Source organism: Ambystoma mexicanum, chromosome 1p (genome assembly GCF_040938575.1).
Source record: "Ambystoma mexicanum isolate Mex_15411 chromosome 1p, UKY_AmexF1_1, whole genome shotgun sequence".
NCBI lineage: Eukaryota > Metazoa > Chordata > Amphibia > Caudata > Ambystomatidae > Ambystoma > Ambystoma mexicanum.
Genome location: NC_090921.1, coordinates 1,411,701,924 through 1,411,723,245, shown reverse-complemented (window position 1 = coordinate 1,411,723,245; position 21,322 = coordinate 1,411,701,924).

Genomic DNA, 21,322 nt, shown 5'->3' with positions numbered 1-21,322 from the left:
TCGGGGGTGCGCGGGAAGTTTCACACATGATTGGCCCTGTGCGAGCGTGGTACGTGTATTTCGGGGGTGCATGGGAAGTTTCACACGCGATTGGCGCTGTGCGAGCGGGGTATGTGTATTACTGGGGTTTGCAGGAAGTTTCACACACGATTAGCCCTGTTGCGAGCGGGGTACGTGTATTTCGGGGGTGCGTGGGAAGTTTCACACGCGATTGGCCCTGTGCGAGTGGGGTACGTGTATTTTGGGGGTGCGCAGGAAGTTTCACACGTGATTGGCCCTGTGCGAGCGCGATACGTGTATTACTGGGGTTCGCGGGGAGTTCCACATGCGATTGGCCCTGTGCGAGCATGGTACGTTTATTTCGGGGGTGCGCGGGAAGTTTCACACGCGATTGGCCCTGTGCGAGAGAGGTACGTGTATTTCGGGGGTGCGCTGGAAGTTTCACACGTGATTAGCCCTGTGCGAGCGGGGTACGTGTATTTCGGGGGTGCGCGGGAAGTTTCACATGCGATTGGCCCTGTGCGAGCGGGCTACATGTATTTCGGGGTTTCGCAGGGAGTTTCGCATGCGATTGGCCCTGTGCGAGCAGGGTATGTGTATCTCAGGTGTGCGCGGGAAGTTTCACATGCGATTGACCCTGTGCGAGTGGGGTACGTGTATTACTGGGGTTCGCGGGGAGTTTCACACGCGATTGGCCCTGTGTGAACAGGGTATGTGTATTTCGGGGGTGCGCAGGGAGTTTCACACGCGATTGGCCCTGTGCGAGCAGGGTACGTGTATTTCGGGGGTGTGTGGGAAGTTTCACACGCGATTGGCCCTTTGCGAGCGGGGTACGTGTATTACTGGGGTTCGCAGGAAGTTTCACACACGATTAGCCCTGTGCGAGCGGTGTACATGTATTTCGGGGGTGCGCAGGAAGTTTCACACGCGATTGGCCTTGTGCGAGCGGGGTACATGTATTTCGGGGTTTCGCAAGGGAGTTTTGCATGCGATTAGCCCTGTGCGAGCAGGGTATGTGTATCTCGGGTGTGCGCGGGAAGTTTCACATGCGATTGGCCCTGTGCGAGCGGGGTACGTGTATTACTGGGGTTCGCGGGGAGTTCCACACGCGATTGGCCCTGTGCGAGTGTGGTACGTGTATTTCAGGGGTACGCGGGAAGTTTAACACGCGATTGGCCCTGTGCGAGCGGGGTACGTGTATTACTGGGGATCGCTGGAAGTTTCACACACGATTAGCCCTGTGCGAGCGGGGTACATGTATTACTGGGGTTTGCGGGGAGTTCCACATGCGATTGGCCCTGTGCAAGCGTGGTATGTGTATTTCGGGGGTGCGCGGGAAGTTTCACACGTGATTGGCCCTGTGCGAGCGGGGTACGTGTATTACTGGGGTTCGCGGGGAGTTCCACATGCGATTAGCCCTGTGTGAGCGTGGTACGTGTATTTCGGGGGTGCGCGGGAAGTTTCACACATGATTGGCCCTGTGCGAGCAAGGTACGTGTATTTCAGGGGTGCGTGGGAAGTTTCACACGCGATTGGCCCTGTGCAAGCGGGGTACGTGTATTACTGTGGTTCGCAGGAAGTTTCACACACGATTAGCCCTGTGCGAGCGGGATAGGTGTATTTCGGGGGTGCGCAGGAAGTTTCACACGCGATTGGCCCTGTGCGAGCGGGGTACGTGTATTTCGGGGGTGCGCAGGAAGTTTCACACGTGATTGGCCCTGTGAGAGCGGTGTACGTGTATTTCGGGGTTTCGCAGGGAGTTTTGCATGCGATTGGCACTGTGCGAGCAGGGTATGTGTATCTCAGGTGTGCGCGGGAAGTTTCACATGCGATTGGCCCTGTGCGAGCGGGGAATGTGTATTACTGGGGTTCGCGGGGAGTTTCACACGCGATTGGCCCTGTGTGAACAGGGTATGTGTATTTCGGGGGTGCGCAGGGAGTTTCACACGCGATTGGCCCTGTGCGAGCAGGGTACGTGTATTTCGGGGGTGTGTGGGAAGTTTCACACGCGATAGGCCCTTTGAGAGCGGGGTACGTGTATTAATGGGGTTTGCAGGAAGTTTCACACACGATTAGCCCTGTGCGAGCGGTGTACATGTATTTCGGGGGTGCGCAGGAAGTTTCACACACGATTGGCCCTGTGCGAGCGGGGTACATGTATTTCGGGGATTCGCAAGGGAGTTTTGCATGCGATTGGCCCTGTGCGAACAGGGTATGTGTATCTCGGGTGTGCGCGGGAAGTTTCACATACGATTGGCCCTGTGCGAGCGGGGTACGTGTATTACTGGGGTTCGCGGGGAGTTTCACACGCGATTGGCCCTGTGTGAACAGGGTACGTGTATTTCGGGGGTGTGCAGGAAGTTTCACACGTGATTGGCCGTGTGCGAGCGGGGTACGTGTATTACTTGGGTGGCGGGGAATTGCACACGCGATTGGCCCTGTGCGAGTGTGGTACGTGTATTTCAGGGGTGCGTGGGAAGTTTCACACGCGATTGGCCCTGTGCGAGCGGGGTACGTGTATTACTGGGGATCGCTGGAAGTTTCACACACGATTAGCCCTGTGCGAGCGGGGTACGTGTATTACTGGGGTTTGCGGGGAGTTCCACATGCGATTGGCCCTGTGCAAGCGTGGTATGTGTATTTCGGGGGTGCGCGGGAAGTTTCACACGCGATTGGCCCTGTGCGAGCGGGGTACGTGTATTACTGGGGTTCGCGGGGATTTCCACATGCGATTAGCCCTGTGTGAGCGTGGTACGTGTATTTCGGGGGTGCGCGGGAAGTTTCACACATGATTGGCCCTGTGCGAGCAAGGTACGTGTATTTCGGGGGTGCGTGGGAAGTTTCACACGCGATTGGCCCTGTGCAAGCGGGGTACGTGTATTACTGTGGTTCGCAGGAAGTTTCACACACGATTAGCCCTGTGCGAGCGGGATACGTGTATTTCGGGGGTGCGCAGGAAGTTTCACACGCGATTGGCCCTGTGCGAGCCGGGTACGTGTATTTCGGGGGTGCGCAGGAAGTTTCACACGTGATTGGCCCTGTGCGAGCGGTGTACGTGTATTTCGGGGATGTGCAGGAAGATTCACACGTGATTGGCCCTGTGCGAGCGCGATACGTGTATTACTGGGGTTCGCGGGGAGTTCCACATGCGATTGGCCCTGTGCGAGCATGGTACGTTTATTTCGGGGGTGCGCGGGAAGTTTCACACGCGATTGGCCCTGTGCGAGCGGGGGACGTGTATTTTGGGGGTGCGTGGGAAGTTTCACACGCGATTGGCCCTGTGCGAGAGAGGTACGTGTATTTCGGGGATGCGTGGGAAGTTTCACATACGATTGGCCCTGTGCGAGCGGGGTACGTGTATTACTGGGGTTCGCAGGAAGTTTCACACACGATTGGCCCTGTGCGAGCGGGGTACGTGTATTTCAGGGGTGCGCAGGAAGTTTAACACGCGATTGACCCTGTGCGAGCGGGGTATGTGTATTTCAGGGGTGCGCAGGAAGTTTCACACGCGATTGGCCATGTGCGAGCAGGGTATGTGTATCTCGGGTGTGCGCGGGAAGTTTCACATGCGATTGGCCCTGTGCGAGCGGGGTACGTGCATTACTGGGGTTCGCGGGGAGTTTCACATGCGATTGGCCCTGTGTGAACAGATCACGTGTATTTCGGGGGTGCGCGCAAGTTTCACACATGATTGGCCCTGTGCGAGCAAGGTACGTGTATTACTGGGGTTCGCGGGGAGTTTCACACTCGATTGGCCCTGTGCGAGCGGAGTACGTGTATTACTAGGGTTCGCGGGGAGTTTCATACGTTATTGGCCCTGTGCGAGTGGGGTACGTGTATTACTGGGGTTCACAGGGAGTTCCACACGCGATTGGCCCTGTGCGAGCGGGGTATGTGTATTTTGGGGGTGCGCAGGAATTTCACATGCGATTGGCCCTGTGTGAGCGGGGACGTGTATTTCAGGGGTGCGCGGGAACTTTCACACGCGATTGCCCCTGTGCGAGCGGGGTACATGTATTTCGGGGGTGCGCAGGAAGTTTCACACGTGATTGGCCCTGTGCAAGCGGGGTCCGTGTATTACTGGGGTTCGCGGGGAGTTCCACACGCGATTGGCCCTCTGCGAGCGTGGTACGTGTATTTCGGGGGTGCGCAGGGAGTTTCACATGCGATTGGCCCTGTGCGAGCAGGGTATGTGTATCTCGGGGGTGCGCAGGAAGTTTCACATGCGATTGGCCCTGTGCGAGCGGGGTACGTGTATTTCGGGGGTGCGCAGGAAGTTTCACACGTGATTAACCCTGTGCGAGCGGGGTACGTGTATTACTGGGGTGGCAGGGAGTTCCACACGCGATTGGCCCTGTGCGAGCGTGGTACGTGTATTTCGGGGGTGCGTGGGAAGTTTCACACACGATTGGCCCTGTGCGAGCGGGGTACGTGTATTACTGGGGTTCCCAGGAAGTTTCACACACTATTAGCCCTGTGCAAGCGGGGTACGTGTATTTCGGGGGTGCGCTGGAAGTTTCACACGCGATTGGCCCTGTGCGAGCAGGGTACGTGTATTTCGGGGGTGCGCAGGAAGTTTCACACGTGTTTGGCCCGATGCGAGCGGGGTACGTGTATTACTGGGGTTCGCGGGGAGTTCCACATGCGATTGGCCCTGTGCGAGCGTGGTACGTGTATTTCGGGGGTGCGCGGGAAGTTTCACACATGATTGGCCCTGTGCGAGCGTGGTACGTGTATTTCGGGGGTGCGTGGGAAGTTTCACACGCGATTGGCCCTGTGCGAGCGTGGTATGTGTATTTCGGGGGTGCGTGGGAAGTTTCACACGCGATTGGCCCTGTGCGAGCGGGGTACGTGTATTACTGGGGTTCGCAGGAAGTTTCACACACGATTAGCCCTGTGCGAGCGGGGTACGTGTATTTTGGGTGTGCGCAGAAAGTTTCACACGTGATTGGCCCTGTGCGAGCGTGATACGTTTATTACTGGTGTTCGCGAGGAGTTCCACATGCGAGTGGCCCTGTGCGAGCATGGTACGTTTATTTCGGGGGTGCACGGGAAGTTTCACACGCGATTGGTCCTGTGCGAGCGGGGTACATGTATTTTGGGGGTACGTGGGAAGTTTCACACGCGATTGGCCCTGTGCGAGAGAGGTATGTGTATTTCAGGGGTGCGTGGGAAGTTTCACACGCAATTGGCCCTGTGCGAGCGGGGTACGTGTATTACTGGGGTTCGCAGGAAGTTTCACACACGATTAGCCCTGTGCGAGCGGGCTACATGTATTTCGGGGTTTCGCAGGGAGTTTCACACGCGATTGGCCCTGTGCGAGCAGGGTACGTGTATTTCGGGGGGGTGTGGGAAGTTTCACACGCGATTGGCCCTGTGCGAGAGAGGTATGTGTATTTCAGGTGTGAGCGGGAAGTTTCACATGCGATTGGCCCTGTGCGAGCGGGGTACGTGTATTACTGGGGTTCGCGGGGAGTTTCACACACGATTGGCCCTGTGTGAACAGGGTATGTGTATTTCGGGTGTGCGCAGGGAGTTTCACACGCGATTGGCCCTGTGCGAGCAGGGTACGTGTATTTCGGGGGTGTGTGGGAAGTTTCACACGCGATTGGCCCTTTGCGAGCGGGGTACGTGTATTACTGGGGTTCGCAGGAAGTTTCACACACGATTAGCCCTGTGCGAGCGGTGTACGTGTATTTCGGGGGTGCGCAGGAAGTTTCACACGCGATTGGCCCTGTGCGAGCGGGGTACATGTATTTCGGGGTTTCGCAAGGGAGTTTTGCATGCGATTGGCCCTGTGCGAGCACGGTATGTGTATCTCGGGAGTGCGCGGGAAGTTTCACATGTGATTGGCCCTGTGCGAGCAAGGTACGTGAATTACTGGGGTTCGCGGGGAGTTTCAAACGCGATTGGCCCTGTGTGAACAGGGTACGTGTATTTCGGGGGTGTGCAGGGAGATTCACACATGATTGGCCCTGTGCGAGCGTGGTACGTGTATTTCGGGGTGCGCGGGAAGTTCCACACGCGATTGGCCCTGTGCGAGTGGGGTAAGTGTATTTTGGGGGTGCGCAGTAAGTTTCACACACGATTTTCCCTGTGCGAGCGGGGACGTGTATTTCAGGGGTGCGCAGGAAGTTTCACACGTGATTGGCCCTGTGCGAGCGGGGTACGTGTATTACTGGGGTGGCGGGGAGTTCCACACGCGATTGGCCCTGTGCGAGCGTGGTACGTGTATTTCAGGGGTGCGCGGGAAGTTTCACACGCGATTGGCCCTGTGCGAGCGGGGTACGTGTATTACTGGGGATCGCTGGAAGTTTCACACACGATTAGCCCTGTGCGAGCGGGGTACGTGTATTACTGGGGTTCGCGGGGAGTTCCACATGCGATTGGCCCTGTGCAAGCGTGGTATGTGTATTTCGGGGGTGCGCGGGAAGTTTCACACGTGATTGGCCCTGTGCGAGCGGGGTACGTGTATTACTGGGGTTCGCGGGGAGTTCCACATGCGATTGGCCCTGTGTGAGCGTGGTACGTGTATTTCGGGGGTGCGTGGGAAGTTTCACACGCGATTGGCCCTGTGCGAGCGTGGTACGTGTATTACTGGGGTTCGCAGGAAGTTTCACACGTGATTGGCCCTGTGCGAGCGGGGTACATGTATTTCGGGGTTTCACAGGGAGTTTCGCATGCGATTGGCCCTGTGCGAGCAGGGTATGTGTATCTTGGTGTGCGCGGGAAGTTTCACATGCGATTGGCCCTGTGCGAGCGGGGTACGTGTATTATTGGGGTTCGCGGGGAGTTTCACACGCGATTGGCCCTGTGTGAACAGGGTACGTGTATTTCGGGGGTGCGCAGGGAGTTTCACATGCGATTGGCCCTGTGCGAGCACGGTACATGTATTTCGGGGGTGCGCGGGAAGTTTCACACATGATTGGCCCTGTGCGAGCAAGGTACGTGTATTACTGGGGTTCGCAGGGAATTCCACACGCTATTGGCCCTGTGCGAGCGTGGTACGTGTATTTCGGGGGTGCGCGGGAAGTTCCACACGCGATTGGCCCTGTGCGAGCGGGGTAAGTGTATTTTGGGGGTGCGCTGTAAGTTTCACACTCGATTGGCCCTGTGCGAGCGGGGACGTGTATTTCAGGGGTGCGCAGGCAGTTTCACACGCGATTGCCCCTGTGCGAGCGGGGTACGTGTATTTCGGGGGTGCGCAGGAAGTTTCACACGTGATTGGCCCTGTGCGAGCGGGGTACGTGTATTACTGGGGTGGCGGGGAGTTCCACACTCGATTGGCCCTGTGCGAGCGTGGTACGTGTATTTCGGGGGTGCGTGGGAAGTTTCACACGCGATTGGCCCTGTGCGAGCGGGGTACGTGTATTACTGGGGTTTGCAGGAAGTTTCACACACGATTCACCCTGTGCAAGCGGAGTACGTGTATTTCGGGGGTGCGCAGGAAGTTTCACACGCGATTGGCCCTGTGCGAGCAGGGTACGTGTATTTCGGGGGTGCGCAGGAAGTTTCACACGTGATTGGCTCTGTGCGAGAGGGGTACGTGTATTACCGGGGTTCGCGGGGAGTTCCACATGCGATTGGCCCTGTGCGAGCGTGGTACGTGTATTTCGGGGGTGCGCGGGAAGTTTCACACATGATTGGCCCTGTGCGAGCGTGGTACGTGTATTTCGGGGGTGCATGGGACGTTTCACACGCGATTGGCCCTGTGCGAGCGGGGTACATGTATTACTGGGGTTCGCAGGAAGTTTCACACACAATTAGCCCTGTGCGAGCGGGGTACGTGTATTTCGGGGGTGCGCGGGAAGTTTCACACGCGATTGGCCCTGTGCGAGTCGGGTACGTGTATTTTGGGGGTGCGCAGGAAGTTTCACACGTGATTGGCCCTGTGCGAGCGCGATACGTGTATTACTGGGGTTCGCGGGGAGTTCCACATGCGATTGGCCCTGTGCGAGCATGGTACGTTTATTTCTGGGGTGCGCGGGAAGTTTCACACGCGATTGGCCCTGTGCGAGAGAGGTACGTGTATTTCGGGGGTGCGCGGGAAGTTTCAGACGCGATTGGCCCTGTGCGAGCGGGGTACGTGTATTTCGGGGGTGCGCGGGAAGTTTCACATGCGATTGGCCCTGTGCGAGCGGGCTACATGTATTTCGGGGTTTCGCAGGGAGTTTCGCATGCGATTGGCCCTGTGCGAGCAGGGTATGTGTATCTCAGGTGTGCGCGGGAAGTTTCACATGCGATTGGCCCTGTGCGAGCGGGGTACGTGTATTACTGGGGTTCGGGGGGAGTTTCACACGCGATTGGCCCTGTGTGAACAGGGTATGTGTATTTCGGGGGTGCGCAGGGAGTTTCACACACGATTGGCCCTGTGCGAGCAGGGTACGTGTATTTCGGGGGTGTGTGGGAAGTTTCACATGCGATTGGCCCTTTGCGAGCGGGGTACGTGTATTACTGGGGTTCGCAGGAAGTTTCACACACGATTAGCCCTGTGCGAGCGGTGTACATGTATTTCGGGGGTGCGCAGGAAGTTTCACACGCGATTGGCCCTGTGCGAGCGGGGTACATGTATTACTGGGGTTCGCGGGGAGTTTCACACGCGATTGGCCCTGTGTGAACAGGGTACGTGTATTTCGGGGGTGTGCAGGAAGTTTCACACGTGATTGGCCGTGTGCGAGCGGGGTACGTGTATTACTTGGGTGGCGGGGAATTGCACACGCGATTGGCCCTGTGCGAGTGTGGTACGTGTATTTCAGGGGTGCGTGGGAAGTTTCACACGCGATTGGCCCTGTGCGAGCGGGGTACGTGTATTACTGGGGATCGCTGGAAGTTTCACACACGATTAGCCCTGTGCGAGCGGGGTACGTGTATTACTGGGGTTTGCGGGGAGTTCCACATGCGATTGGCCCTGTGCAAGCGTGGTATGTGTATTTCGGGGGTGCGCGGGAAGTTTCACACGTGATTGGCCCTGTGCGAGCGGGGTACGTGTATTACTGGGGTTCGCTGGGATTTCCACATGCGATTAGCCCTGTGTGAGCGTGGTACGTGTATTTCGGGGGTGCGCGGGAAGTTTCACACATGATTGGCCCTGTGCGAGCAAGGTACGTGTATTTCGGGGGTGCGTGGGAAGTTTCACACGCGATTGGCCCTGTGCAAGCGGGGTACGTGTATTACTGTGGTTCGCAGGAAGTTTCACACACGATTAGCCCTGTGCGAGCGGGATACGTGTATTTCGGGGGTGCGCAGGAAGTTTCACACGCGATTGGCCCTGTGCGAGCCGGGTACGTGTATTTCGGGGGTGCGCAGGAAGTTTCACACGTGATTGGCCCTGTGCGAGCGGTGTACGTGTATTTCGGGGATGTGCAGGAAGATTCACACGTGATTGGCCCTGTGCGAGCGCGATACGTGTATTACTGGGGTTCGCGGGGAGTTCCACATGCGATTGGCCCTGTGCGAGCATGGTACGTTTATTTCGGGGGTGCGCGGGAAGTTTCACACGCGATTGGCCCTGTGCGAGCGGGGGACGTGTATTTTGGGGGTGCGTGGGAAGTTTCACACGCGATTGGCCCTGTGCGAGAGAGGTACGTGTATTTCGGGGATGCGTGGGAAGTTTCACATACGATTGGCCCTGTGCGAGCGGGGTACGTGTATTACTGGGGTTCGCAGGAAGTTTCACACACGATTGGCCCTGTGCGAGCGGGGTACGTGTATTTCAGGGGTGCGCAGGAAGTTTAACACGCGATTGACCCTGTGCGAGCGGGGTATGTGTATTTCAGGGGTGCGCAGGAAGTTTCACACGCGATTGGCCATGTGCGAGCAGGGTATGTGTATCTCGGGTGTGCGCGGGAAGTTTCACATGCGATTGGCCCTGTGCGAGCGGGGTACGTGCATTACTGGGGTTCGCGGGGAGTTTCACATGCGATTGGCCCTGTGTGAACAGATCACGTGTATTTCGGGGGTGCGCGCAAGTTTCACACATGATTGGCCCTGTGCGAGCAAGGTACGTGTATTACTGGGGTTCGCGGGGAGTTTCACACTCGATTGGCCCTGTGCGAGCGGAGTACGTGTATTACTAGGGTTCGCGGGGAGTTTCATACGTTATTGGCCCTGTGCGAGTGGGGTACGTGTATTACTGGGGTTCACAGGGAGTTCCACACGCGATTGGCCCTGTGCGAGCGGGGTATGTGTATTTTGGGGGTGCGCAGGAATTTCACATGCGATTGGCCCTGTGTGAGCGGGGACGTGTATTTAAGGGGTGCGCGGGAACTTTCACACGCGATTGCCCCTGTGCGAGCGGGGTACATGTATTTCGGGGGTGCGCAGGAAGTTTCACACGTGATTGGCCCTGTGCAAGCGGGGTCCGTGTATTACTGGGGTTCGCGGGGAGTTCCACACGCGATTGGCCCTCTGCGAGCGTGGTACGTGTATTTCGGGGGTGCGCAGGGAGTTTCACATGCGATTGGCCCTGTGCGAGCAGGGTATGTGTATCTCGGGGGTGCGCAGGAAGTTTCACATGCGATTGGCCCTGTGCGAGCGGGGTACGTGTATTTCGGGGGTGCGCAGGAAGTTTCACACGTGATTAACCCTGTGCGAGCGGGGTACGTGTATTACTGGGGTGGCAGGGAGTTCCACACGCGATTGGCCCTGTGCGAGCGTGGTACGTGTATTTCGGGGGTGCGTGGGAAGTTTCACACACGATTGGCCCTGTGCGAGCGGGGTACGTGTATTACTGGGGTTCCCAGGAAGTTTCACACACTATTAGCCCTGTGCAAGCGGGGTACGTGTATTTCGGGGGTGCGCTGGAAGTTTCACACGCGATTGGCCCTGTGCGAGCAGGGTACGTGTATTTCGGGGGTGCGCAGGAAGTTTCACACGTGTTTGGCCCGATGCGAGCGGGGTACGTGTATTACTGGGGTTCGCGGGGAGTTCCACATGCGATTGGCCCTGTGCGAGCGTGGTACGTGTATTTCGGGGGTGCGCGGGAAGTTTCACACATGATTGGCCCTGTGCGAGCGTGGTACGTGTATTTCGGGGGTGCGTGGGAAGTTTCACACGCGATTGGCCCTGTGCGAGCGTGGTATGTGTATTTCGGGGGTGCGTGGGAAGTTTCACACGCGATTGGCCCTGTGCGAGCGGGGTACGTGTATTACTGGGGTTCGCAGGAAGTTTCACACACGATTAGCCCTGTGCGAGCGGGGTACGTGTATTTTGGGTGTGCGCAGAAAGTTTCACACGTGATTGGCCCTGTGCGAGCGTGATACGTTTATTACTGGTGTTCGCGAGGAGTTCCACATGCGAGTGGCCCTGTGCGAGCATGGTACGTTTATTTCGGGGGTGCACGGGAAGTTTCACACGCGATTGGTCCTGTGCGAGCGGGGTACATGTATTTTGGGGGTACGTGGGAAGTTTCACACGCGATTGGCCCTGTGCGAGAGAGGTATGTGTATTTCAGGGGTGCGTGGGAAGTTTCACACGCAATTGGCCCTGTGCGAGCGGGGTACGTGTATTACTGGGGTTCGCAGGAAGTTTCACACACGATTAGCCCTGTGCGAGCGGGCTACATGTATTTCGGGGTTTCGCAGGGAGTTTCACACGCGATTGGCCCTGTGCGAGCAGGGTACGTGTATTTCGGGGGGGTGTGGGAAGTTTCACACGCGATTGGCCCTGTGCGAGAGAGGTATGTGTATTTCAGGTGTGAGCGGGAAGTTTCACATGCGATTGGCCCTGTGCGAGCGGGGTACGTGTATTACTGGGGTTCGCGGGGAGTTTCACACACGATTGGCCCTGTGTGAACAGGGTATGTGTATTTCGGGGGTGCGCAGGGAGTTTCACACGCGATTGGCCCTGTGCGAGCAGGGTACGTGTATTTCGGGGGTGTGTGGGAAGTTTCACACGCGATTGGCCCTTTGCGAGCGGGGTACGTGTATTACTGGGGTTCGCAGGAAGTTTCACACACGATTAGCCCTGTGCGAGCGGTGTACGTGTATTTCGGGGGTGCGCAGGAAGTTTCACACGCGATTGGCCCTGTGCGAGCGGGGTACATGTATTTCGGGGTTTCGCAAGGGAGTTTTGCATGCGATTGGCCCTGTGCGAGCACGGTATGTGTATCTCGGGAGTGCGCGGGAAGTTTCACATGTGATTGGCCCTGTGCGAGCAAGGTACGTGAATTACTGGGGTTCGCGGGGAGTTTCAAACGCGATTGGCCCTGTGTGAACAGGGTACGTGTATTTCGGGGGTGTGCAGGGAGATTCACACATGATTGGCCCTGTGCGAGCGTGGTACGTGTATTTCGGGGTGCGCGGGAAGTTCCACACGCGATTGGCCCTGTGCGAGTGGGGTAAGTGTATTTTGGGGGTGCGCAGTAAGTTTCACACACGATTTTCCCTGTGCGAGCGGGGACGTGTATTTCAGGGGTGCGCAGGAAGTTTCACACGTGATTGGCCCTGTGCGAGCGGGGTACGTGTATTACTGGGGTGGCGGGGAGTTCCACACGCGATTGGCCCTGTGCGAGCGTGGTACGTGTATTTCAGGGGTGCGCGGGAAGTTTCACACGCGATTGGCCCTGTGCGAGCGGGGTACGTGTATTACTGGGGATCGCTGGAAGTTTCACACACGATTAGCCCTGTGCGAGCGGGGTACGTGTATTACTGGGGTTCGCGGGGAGTTCCACATGCGATTGGCCCTGTGCAAGCGTGGTATGTGTATTTCGGGGGTGCGCGGGAAGTTTCACACGTGATTGGCCCTGTGCGAGCGGGGTACGTGTATTACTGGGGTTCGCGGGGAGTTCCACATGCGATTGGCCCTGTGTGAGCGTGGTACGTGTATTTCGGGGGTGCGTGGGAAGTTTCACACGCGATTGGCCCTGTGCGAGCGTGGTACGTGTATTACTGGGGTTCGCAGGAAGTTTCACACGTGATTGGCCCTGTGCGAGCGGGGTACATGTATTTCGGGGTTTCACAGGGAGTTTCGCATGCGATTGGCCCTGTGCGAGCAGGGTATGTGTATCTTGGTGTGCGCGGGAAGTTTCACATGCGATTGGCCCTGTGCGAGCGGGGTACGTGTATTATTGGGGTTCGCGGGGAGTTTCACACGCGATTGGCCCTGTGTGAACAGGGTACGTGTATTTCGGGGGTGCGCAGGGAGTTTCACATGCGATTGGCCCTGTGCGAGCACGGTACATGTATTTCGGGGGTGCGCGGGAAGTTTCACACATGATTGGCCCTGTGCGAGCAAGGTACGTGTATTACTGGGGTTCGCAGGGAATTCCACACGCTATTGGCCCTGTGCGAGCGTGGTACGTGTATTTCGGGGGTGCGCGGGAAGTTCCACACGCGATTGGCCCTGTGCGAGCGGGGTAAGTGTATTTTGGGGGTGCGCTGTAAGTTTCACACTCGATTGGCCCTGTGCGAGCGGGGACGTGTATTTCAGGGGTGCGCAGGCAGTTTCACACGCGATTGCCCCTGTGCGAGCGGGGTACGTGTATTTCGGGGGTGCGCAGGAAGTTTCACACGTGATTGGCCCTGTGCGAGCGGGGTACGTGTATTACTGGGGTGGCGGGGAGTTCCACACTCGATTGGCCCTGTGCGAGCGTGGTACGTGTATTTCGGGGGTGCGTGGGAAGTTTCACACGCGATTGGCCCTGTGCGAGCGGGGTACGTGTATTACTGGGGTTTGCAGGAAGTTTCACACACGATTCACCCTGTGCAAGCGGAGTACGTGTATTTCGGGGGTGCGCAGGAAGTTTCACACGCGATTGGCCCTGTGCGAGCAGGGTACGTGTATTTCGGGGGTGCGCAGGAAGTTTCACACGTGATTGGCTCTGTGCGAGAGGGGTACGTGTATTACCGGGGTTCGCGGGGAGTTCCACATGCGATTGGCCCTGTGCGAGCGTGGTACGTGTATTTCGGGGGTGCGCGGGAAGTTTCACACATGATTGGCCCTGTGCGAGCGTGGTACGTGTATTTCGGGGGTGCATGGGACGTTTCACACGCGATTGGCCCTGTGCGAGCGGGGTACATGTATTACTGGGGTTCGCAGGAAGTTTCACACACAATTAGCCCTGTGCGAGCGGGGTACGTGTATTTCGGGGGTGCGCGGGAAGTTTCACACGCGATTGGCCCTGTGCGAGTCGGGTACGTGTATTTTGGGGGTGCGCAGGAAGTTTCACACGTGATTGGCCCTGTGCGAGCGCGATACGTGTATTACTGGGGTTCGCGGGGAGTTCCACATGCGATTGGCCCTGTGCGAGCATGGTACGTTTATTTCTGGGGTGCGCGGGAAGTTTCACACGCGATTGGCCCTGTGCGAGAGAGGTACGTGTATTTCGGGGGTGCGCGGGAAGTTTCAGACGCGATTGGCCCTGTGCGAGCGGGGTACGTGTATTTCGGGGGTGCGCGGGAAGTTTCACATGCGATTGGCCCTGTGCGAGCGGGCTACATGTATTTCGGGGTTTCGCAGGGAGTTTCGCATGCGATTGGCCCTGTGCGAGCAGGGTATGTGTATCTCAGGTGTGCGCGGGAAGTTTCACATGCGATTGGCCCTGTGCGAGCGGGGTACGTGTATTACTGGGGTTCGGGGGGAGTTTCACACGCGATTGGCCCTGTGTGAACAGGGTATGTGTATTTCGGGGGTGCGCAGGGAGTTTCACACACGATTGGCCCTGTGCGAGCAGGGTACGTGTATTTCGGGGGTGTGTGGGAAGTTTCACATGCGATTGGCCCTTTGCGAGCGGGGTACGTGTATTACTGGGGTTCGCAGGAAGTTTCACACACGATTAGCCCTGTGCGAGCGGTGTACATGTATTTCGGGGGTGCGCAGGAAGTTTCACACGCGATTGGCCCTGTGCGAGCGGGGTACATGTATTTCGGGGTTTCGCAAGGGAGTTTTGCATGCGATTGGCCCTGTGCGAGCAGGGTATGTGTATCTCGGGTGTGCGCGGGAAGTTTCACATGCGATTGGCCCTGTGCGAGCCGGGTACGTGTGTTACTGGGGTTCGCGGGGAGTTTCACACGCGATTGGCCCTGTGTGAACAGGGTACGTGTATTTCGGGGGTGTGCAGGGAGTTTCACACATGATTGGCCCTGTGCGAGCGTGGTACGTGTATTTCGGGGGTGCGCGGGAAGTTCCACACGCGATTGGCCCTGTGCGAGTGGGGTATGTGTATTTTGGGGGTGCGCAGTAAGTTTCACACACGATTTGCCCTGTGCGAGCGGGGACGTGTATTTCAGGGGTGCGCAGGAAGTTTCACACGCGATTGCCCCTGTGCGAGCGGGGTACGTGGATTTCGGGGGTGCGCAGGAAGTTTCACACGTCATTTGCCCTGGGCGAGCGGGGTACGTGTATTACTGGGGTGGCGGGGAGTTCCACACGCGATTGGCCCTGTGCGAGCGTGGTACGTGTATTTCAGGGGTGCGCGGGAAGTTTCACACGCGATTGGCCCTGTGCGAGCGGGGTACGTGTATTACTGGGGTGGCGGGGAGTTCCACACGCGATTGGCCCTGTGCGAGCGTGGTAAGTGTATTACTGGGGATCGCTGGAAGTTTCACACACGATTAGCCCTTTGCGAGTGGGGTACGTGTATTACTGGGGTTCGCGGGGAGTTCCACATGCGATTGGCCCTGTGCAAGTGTGGTATGTGTATTTCGGGGGTGCGCGGGACGTTTCATACGTGATTGGCCCTGTGCGAGCGGGGTATGTGTATTACTGGGGTTTGCGGGGAGTTCCACATGCGATTGGCCCTGTGTGAGCGTGGTACGTGTATTTCGGGGGTGCGCGGGAAGTTTCACACATGATTGGCCCTGTGCGAGCAAGGTACGTGTATTTCGGGGGTGCGTGGGAAGTTTCACACGCGATTGGCCCTGTGCAAGCGGGGTACGTGTATTACTGTGGTTCGCAGGAAGTTTCACACACGATTAGCCCTGTGCGAGCGGGATACGTGTATTTCGGGGGTGCGTGGGAAGTTTCACACGCGATTGGCCCTGTGCGAGCGGGGTACGTGTATTTCGGGGGTGCGCAGGAAGGTTCACACGTGATTGGCTCTGTGCGAGCGGTGTACGTGTATTTCAGGGGTGCGCAGGAAGTTTCACACGTGATTGGCCCTGTGCGAGCGGGGTACGTGTATTACTGGGGTTCGTGGGGAGTTCCACATGCGATTGGCCCTGTGCGAGCGTGGTACGTTTATTTCTGGGGTGTGCGGGAAGTTTCACACATGAATGGCCCTGTGCGAGCGTGGTACGTGTATTTCGGGGGTGCGCGGGAAGTTTTACACGCGATTGGCCCTGTGCGAGCGGAGGACGTGTATTTTGGGGGTGCGTGGGAAGTTTCACACGCGATTGGCCCTGTGCGAGAGAGGTACGTGTATTTCGGGGGTGCGTGGGAAGTTTCACACGCGATTGGCCCTGTGCGAGCGGGGTACGTGTATTACTGGGGTTCGCAGGAAGTTTCACACACGATTGGCCCTGTGCGAGCGGGGTACGTGTATTTCGGAGGTGCGCAGGAAGTTTCACACGCGATTGACCCTGTGCGAGCGGGGTACGTGTATTTCAGGGGTGCGCAGGAAGTTTCACACACGATTGGCCCTGTGCGAGCGGGGTACATGTATTTTGGGGTTTTGCAGGGAGTTTCGCATGCGATTGGCCCTGTGCGAGCAGGGTATGTGTATCTCGGGTGTGCGCGGGAAGTTTCACATGCGATTGGCCCTGTGCGAGCGGGGTACGTGCATTACTGGGGTTCGCGGGGAGTTTCACATGCGATTGGCCCTGTGTGAACAGGGCACGTGTATTTCAGGGGTGCGCAGGGAGTTTCACACGCGATTGGCCCTGTGCGAGCAGGGTACGTGTATTTCGGGGTGCGCGGGAAGTTTCACACATGATTGGCCCTGTGCGAGCAAGGTACGTGTATTACTGGGGTTCGCGGGGAGTTTCATACGTGATTGGCCCTGTGCGAGTGGGGTACGTGTATTACTGGGGTTCACAGGGAGTTCCACACGCGATTGGCCCTGTGCGAGCGTGGTATGTGTATTTTGGGGGTGCGCAGGAATTTCACATGCGATTGGCCCTGTGTGAGCGGGGACGTGTATTTCAGGGGTGCGCGGGAACTTTCACACGCGATTGCCCCTGTGCGAGCGTGGTACGTGTATTTCGGGGGTGCGCAGGAAGTTTCACACGTGATTGGCCCTGTGCGAGCGGAGTCCGTGTATTACTGGGGTTCGCGGGGAGCTCCACACGCGATTGGCCCTCTGCGAGCGTGGTACGTGTATTTCGGGGTGCGCAGGAAGTTTCACACATGATTGGCCCTGTGCGAGCGTGGTACGTGTATTTCGGGGGTGCGCGGGAAGTTTCACACGCGATTGGCCCTGTGCGAGCGGGGTACATGTATTTCGGGGTTTCACAGGGAGTTTCACATGCGATTGGCCCTGTGCGAGCAGGGTATGTGTATCTCGGGGGTGCGCGGGAAGTTTCACATGCGATTGGCCCTGTGCGAGCGGGGTACGTGTATTACTGGGGTTCGCGGGGAGTTTCACACGCAATTGGCCCTGTGTGAACAGGGTACGTGTATTTCAGGGGTGCGCAGGGAGTTTCACACGCGATTGGCCCTGTGCGAGCAGGGTACGTGTATTTTGGGGGTGCGCGGGAAGTTTCACACATGATTGGCCCTGTGCAAGCAGGGTACATGTATTACTGGGGTTCGCGGGGAGTTTCACACGCGATTGGCCCTGTGCGAGCGGAGTACTTGTATTACTGGGGTTTGCGGGGAGTTTCATACGTGATTGGCCCTGTGCGAGCGGGGTATGTGTATTACTGGGGTTCGTGGGAAGTTTCAAACGCAATTGGCCCTGTGCGAGCGTGGTATGTGTATTTCGGGGGTTCACGGGCACTTTCACATGCGACTTTGCTGTCAGAGCAGGGTACGTGTATCCAGTGGGGTGCGCGGGGAGTCCCACATGTGAATTGGCAGTGTGGGTCCTCCCAGGTGTTCCCTCTACCTCCTCCACTGCCCCTGCAGGCAGCCCACACCACTGGGGACTACCCAGCACCCCTGGTGATGTCCCGCATGCATCCCATCCACCATGGGCATGCCCACCAGCCAGCCCACATGTCATCTCGCACTAGTGATCATCAACTCATGTCCCCCAGCACCCCCACCCACCCAGCATTGACGAGCACCTGCCAGCAGGCCCTGACTCATGTCCCCCAGCACTCCCACCCCCAGCAGTGAGTTGCACCTGCCAGCAAGCCCCGACTCATGTGCCCCAGCACCCCCATCCACCCAGCAGTGAGCCTCAGGCCCTGACTCATGTCCCCCAGCACCCCCACCCACCCAGCATTGACGGGCACTTGCCAGCAGGCCCCGACTCATGTCCCCCAGCACTCCCACCCACCCAGCAGTGAGCCTCAGGCCCTGAATCATGTCCCCCAGCACCTCCACCCTCCAGCAGTGAGGGGCACCTGCCAGCATGTCCCGACTCATGTCCCCCAGCACCCCCACCCACCCAGCAGTAAGCCTCAGGCCCCGACTCATGTCCCCCAGCACCCCCACCCACCCAGCATTGACGGGCACCTGCCAGCAGGCCCTGACTCATGTCCCCCGGCATCCCTACCCCCCAGCAGTGAGGGGCACCTACCAGCAGGCCCCAACTCATGTCCCCCAGCACCCCCACCCACCCAGCAGTGAGGGGCACCTGGCAGCAGGCCCCGAATTATATCCCCCCTACATGACATAAAGATGCACAATCATGGCCCTCATCTCCACCAAAATACCACAGCACGCCACCCCAGTCTTGAGACGCAATGATTTCCCAATCCACCCCACACTGACATATCTCAAGACACAAACCAAAAGTCAACTATGTACATCAACACATGTCCGTCACACACACACACACTGGTTGGCATTGATTGTGTAAACCCACATTTTCACATGCATCAACTAAAAGAGCAAATTACACACATGAAAGTAAAATATCAAAATGTATTCTGGACAAAAATAAAGCAATTAAATGAAGGCATAAAAAAATTGCAAACATGAAATGAAAAGCATGTCCAAAAGATGAGTACATGAAAAGTATAACCAATCCAAAGAAACCCAATATAAAAATAGTCCAAACTCTCCCTTCACCAAAGAAAATCCAAAGGAAACGTAAAAAGTAAAATCCATTAATCCATGGTGAAATCCAAAGAAAAAGTTCAAATAAATCCATTGTCCAACTATGTACAATCAATTGTCAAGGGTCCATGAGGCCAACAAAAGAACAGAAACCTATGAAAAAAACTACCTAATAAAAAATCTATATACAAATGTGTGGGGCAAAGTCCAAACACCCCAAAATAAAGGAAAAAGAAAATGAAACTAACACTAAAAACTATATAAAATGGCGGCGGGCTAGTCTGATGGCTCACTTTCCGATTTCCTGGGCCAGGGCATCATCGAACTCCTGCTCAATGTCCTGGAGGCGGTCCTCTTCCATGGCCCGAGGGTTCGCAGGGACAATGCCATGTTGGACTCCCTGCGAATAGCCTCGAGGCACTCGGCCTGCCTCAGTGCCCTCCGCATGGAGTTCTCCACCATGACCATTGTGAGCCGTGCCTCTTCTGCCCACTGCCGCTCTGCATCTATACGCCGGCCCAACCGCAGCCACACGGAAGACACACCCATTCCAGGGTCCTCCTGCCCTCTGGTCAATGCCTGCCCCTCTGATGTCGATGGCCCCGAGCCATCATTGCTCCCACCTAGAGCCTGCTGCTGCTGTCCATGTGCCCTGTCCGATGATGCCTGCACATCCTCCATCATCTCCAGTTGTTGTGGTGTCTACCCCTGCTGGACCGCCGACTCCATACTGTGGCAGGGATGGGATCTCCACCAAGCTGGCTGTGTTGGTCAGGCCAGGTCCACAGGGGGCCCTGGTGGAATCTGGGACGGAAGACGGCAGGGAGAACGACTGGCGCATAGTCTCCATAGAGGAGGAGAGGTCCGCCAGAGTGTGCGACACATGTAGGAACCCACCCACTAGGGCCCCTCCCAACAGTGCCACGTTGCGATGCTGCTCTTCATGATGGCCTGCGTGCTCCACCCCGGAAGCACGCACGTCATCATGAATGTCACGCATGAGCAACGTGACACCAATCAGGATGTAGCCCATACGTTCATGGGACCCCTCCTGCGCAGGTAGTGGAGAGGCAGATGACGTGCCACTCCCCCCTACCCACAGACCGGCCTGGGACGGGGCATCCCTGCTGGTGTATGGTGGTGCAGTCACAGGGTCAAGGACAGCGACATGCACAGGCCCTCTGCGGAGACCTGTGCATCCTCCTGACCCTGGCCCTGGACTGCACCAGTGGTACTACCCCCACCAAGCCCCACGTGCGGCTCAGTAGGGGGCTCCTCCTCCTCTTTGGAGACCACCAACCTGGATGTCTCCACACCGTCTTCCGCCATTGCAAGCCCCTGTGGGGGCTCACCCGGCCCTTCCACTACATCCGTAGTGGCAGACGCGGCACCAGTCCCCTCGCTCCCGGATGATGGCAATTCCTGGGAGGGTGGCTGAGCCTTGCGACGCCGCCCGGTGGAGGCATCCCCGGCTCTTGGCTCCACAGCGTCGTCTCCGCCCTCTTCTTCACTTGACGCTGCGTAGAGTGAGACATAGAACACAAGCATCAGGGTACAGTACAATATTCCCCTAGACAGGAAGCAATAACACATGAGTGGCATTGTCAAATGTCACTTCCATCCTGTCCCTCCACAATACATGGGTGAATGCACGCAACACACATGCAGAAACAGGCACGACGCCTGCAATCAACATCAGCATCCATGTACAAGGGCCTCTTTTAACCAAAATGTTGACTTCAAACTCACATGCATCATGGCTCACACTGATCCCATGCACACACACCACTGGGGGGTCATGCATCATGGCTTGTACACCACAGACACAGTGGATAGACACAGTGGATACAACGGTGACCGCACTGCATGAGTGAATCTACACATCATCACGGACATGTGTCATGCATCCATGGTGTTTCAAAGTCACACACACTTCTCAGACACACACACATGTGCACCATACATGTACATGAGAGCAGCACCCATCCCTCAACACCCCTCCATGTCCAAGAACAGAGACTGGCATGCATTCATGTGTGCAATCTGCATACAGCACCCCATGTTGCATTGGAACACAACATTACTGCTCTCACATGCATGACCATGATGTCCCTGCACACACACATCCATACATGGCCTATGTCATACATACAGGCAAGTATCAGACTACCAGTACACTGCAACATGCCCTGTCTCACACAGCAATGCTTGGCCACTT